Source organism: Oncorhynchus keta, chromosome 36, assembly GCF_023373465.1.
Source record: "Oncorhynchus keta strain PuntledgeMale-10-30-2019 chromosome 36, Oket_V2, whole genome shotgun sequence".
Classification (NCBI taxonomy): domain Eukaryota; kingdom Metazoa; phylum Chordata; class Actinopteri; order Salmoniformes; family Salmonidae; genus Oncorhynchus; species Oncorhynchus keta.
The window spans coordinates 27,791,836-27,795,888 of NC_068456.1; positions in this window are offsets into that span (position 1 = coordinate 27,791,836).

The window sequence follows — 4,053 nt, forward strand, 5'->3', positions numbered from 1 at the left end:
TTCCCTTTCAGTCAGTCGACTTGGGTACAACATACTAAGGGGAAATATAATCCTGCCCAAGCCAACCCTAACTGATACTAAATGAGGCAGCCCATGGCAGACTGCCCAGACCTGACCCCGCCAGATGCGGCAGTCTGGGTATTGCGGCACACTGCCTCGTGACTTTCTCCTGTACCAGCTGTATGCACACTTGGAGCAGTGACATCCGAGCGATAAAACATCACAAAAATGATGCCCAACTCGCCGCAGCACAAATATCTCCTATAGTCAACCCTTTAAACAATGCCCAAAACACTGCCAAGCCCCTAGTGGAGTGGGTGCATACACCGCTAGGTAACCCTTGCCTCTTGCTGCTATAGTGCCTTCAGTGCCGAGTGTGAATACTTTCTATTCACACTTGGGCCTCTCGAGTGGCGCAGTGGTCTAAATCACTGCATCGCAGTGCTAGCTGTCCCACTAGAGATTCTGGGTTCGAGTTCAGGCTCTGTCCCAGCATCGTCCGGGTTAGTGGAGGGTTTGGCCGGAAGGGATGACCTTGTTCTATCTCATATTGGTGCGGCTGGCTTCTGGTCTAAGTGGGCATTGTGTCAAGATGCAATGTGGCTTGGCTTGGTTGGGTTGTGTTTCGGAGGACTCATGGCTCTCGACCTTCGCCTCTCCCGAGTCCGTACGGGATTTACAGTGATGAGACAAGACTGTAACTACCAATCGGATACCACAAAAAAATAAAAGCAAGTACTTTTTCCACATTAAATTGAGATTTTGGGTCTCTGATCTCGACACAAACTCCCATAATTGTGACGTATACGCTGGGAGTCAGGATGCAGGTGAGTTTAATAATGAGAATCATGAAGATAAACAAAACAGGAGAAGTGTACAGAACGTGAACAAAACCAATACTGCTTGATGACTGAGGCTACTGAGGGCTAAATAAAGGTAGAGTAATCAAGGTGATAATGAGGTCCCGGTGTGCGTAACGATGGGGAGCAGGTGTGCGTAATGATGATTGTAAGGACCGGTGATGTCACACTCTGACCTTTAATATCTCTGTTTTCTTTATATTTTGGTTAGATCAGGGTGTGATGAGGGTGGGTATGGTCGTTTTTGTATTGTCTAGGGGTTTTTGTAGGTCTAGGTTATATGTCTATGGTGGCCTGATATGGTTCCCAATCAGACGCAGCTCTTTATCGTTGTTTCTGATTGGGGATTATATTTAGGTGGCCATTTGCCCTTTTTTGTTTGTGTTTAGTTGCCTGTCTGCACTACTCATATTAGCGTCACGGTTCGTCACGGTTCGTTTTGTTATTTTGTTAGTTTGTTCAGTGTTCATTCTTAAATAAAGAATGTAGGGTTAGGGTTAGCGTACAACGCTGCACCTTGGTCTCTTCCTTACAACAAACGTGACAGGTGGTTAGTAGATCGGCGACATCGAGCGCTGGAGCGGGGAGCACGAGTAGGCGTGACAATAATGTCAAAGTGGAATTATGTTTTTAGAAATGATATCTCTTGAGTCAATAAATAAGAAAGAATAACATGCTATTGTTTGATAAGAGTGCACTATTATGAACTTGAAAATGTATTAATAAACAAATTAGGCACATTTGGGTGATTTTGATACAACATTTTGAACAAATATGCAATGTTTCATTGGATCAGTCTAAACCTTTGAACATACCCTGCTGCCATCTAGTGGCCAAAATCTAAATGTGCGCCTGGGCTGGAATAATACATTATGGCCTTTCTCTTGCATTTCAAAGATTATGGTTTTAAAAAACACGTGTTTTTTCTTTGTATTGTCTTTTACCAGATTAAATGTGTCATATTCTCCTACATAACTTCACATTTCCACAAACTTCAAAGTGTTTCCTTTCAAATGGTATCAAGAATGTGCATATCCTTGCTTCATGTTCTGAGCTACAGGCAGTTAGATTTGGGTCATTTTGAGTCATGTCATTTTAGGCGAAAATTGGAAAAAAAGGGTCAGATCCTTTTTTAATGGCTGTGATAGGAGAAAACTGAGGATGGATCAACAACATTGCAGTTACTCCACAATACTAATCTAAAAGACAGAGTAAAAAGAAGGAAGTCTGTACGGAATAACAGTATTCCAAAACATGCACCCTTTTTGCAATAAAATATGTTTTATATACTAACTCTATTTTAGCAATCTGCCAATAAGGCTTCAGGAAGAAGCATAGCACAATTACAGCAGCCATGAAGGTTGTAAATTATATCACTGAAGCCCTTGACAAAAAACAGCACTGTGTCTCACTTTTTATTGATCTCTCTAAGGCTTTTGATACAGTTGATCATGCTATACTGAGGCAGAGATTGTCGACTGTAGGTCTTTTGGAGCATGCAGTTGCATGGTTTGCTAACTATCTGTCTGATAGAACTACGTGCACTCAATTTGATGGGCTCATGTCTGTTAAATTGTCTGTCTGTAATGGTGTGCCCCAGGGCTCTGTACTTGGTCCCCTCTTATTCACTATTTATATAAATAATTAAGACAAAAATGTGCAAAATGCACAACTTCACTTTTATGCTGATGATAATGTTATTTATTGTTGTGCCTCGTCTCTTGCAAAAGCTTTCCAGAACTTGCAAACTGCTTTTTATACTGTTCAACATACCTTGTGTCAGTTGAAGCTTATCCTCAATACTGACAAAACTAAACTAATGTGGTTTTCTAAAGCAAGAAATAGATCTCTGAACTTTTCTCCTATTACAACCTGTCAGGGAAATGAGATTGAGAATGTAACCTCATATAAATATCTTGGAATTTTTAGAAGTTAAAATTCTCTTTTAAATTGCATATTCAACAACTTACAAAAGAAAATAAACGGAAGTTGGGATTTTATTTTAGGAATAAGACCTGTTTTTCTTTTGAAGCCAGAAGGAGGCTATTATCAGCTACATTTATGCCTTAACTCGACTGGGGATATTTTATATATGAATGCTTCCGCTCAGTGTTTGAGATCAATTGACACCCTTTACCATGGCGCTTTGAGATTTATTTGAAACGGCAAAACCCTTAAGCACCACTGCACTTTGTATACTGGGGTTGGCTGGCCTTCTCTAGTCACTCGTAGGCTGTCACTGGTATATTTTTATTTACAAAGCCATTTTGGGTTAACTACCATTATTTTTGGCCATTTTTACTGTTCAGAAATGTGGTGGGTACTCTCTCTGTTTGCTGGAATTTACCCTGCTAACTGTTCCAAATGTCCCAACTGAATTTGGTAAAAGGGCTTTTATGTACTCTGCGCCATCGTCTTGGAACGCCTTACAAAATACTTTTCAACTGGAAGAACTTGTCCCCATTGGTGTTTTTAAATCACCGATGAAGGATTTTGAGACTGATTCCCTGACCTATCAATGTTTTTAATTTGCTGTTTTATGATTTTGTTATACTCTTGTAAATTCTATTGTTTTTACTCGATTACTTGTAGTTTTGCATGTTGTCTGTCTGTGATTGTGTAATGACTTTGTGCTGCCTATCTTGGCCAAGACGCTATTGAAAAAGCGATGTCAAATCTCAATGAGCCCTTCCTGGTTAAATAAAGGTTAAATAAAATAAGGCACTAAAGTAAAATTCCAAAAATTTGGCAAAGAAATTCACTTTATGTTCAGAACTTTATGTTCTGAATATATAGCATTATGTTTGGGGCTAATGTAACACATCACTGAGTACCACTCTTCGATCAGTTGTGTCGAACTACGTTGCTTTATCTTGGCCAGGTCGCAGTTGCAAATGAGAACTTGTTCTCAACTAGCCTACCTGGTTAAATAAAGGGGAAATAAATAAATAAAAATGCCTAGCCAAAAATCTCATTTTTTAATTCATACATTTGAACCATATAGCCAATTTCGACATTGTGGCTGTGATAACTAGTGACAACCCAATGTTATTTTTTATTTAATTTAACTTTTATTTAACCTTGAGACGTTATCATTGGGACGTCTCTACACAAACCCCTACCCTTACCCGTAACCCTTATCTAACCTTAACCTTGGACCGTTTGAATCGTCAACTTCAATGGGGTGACGTCA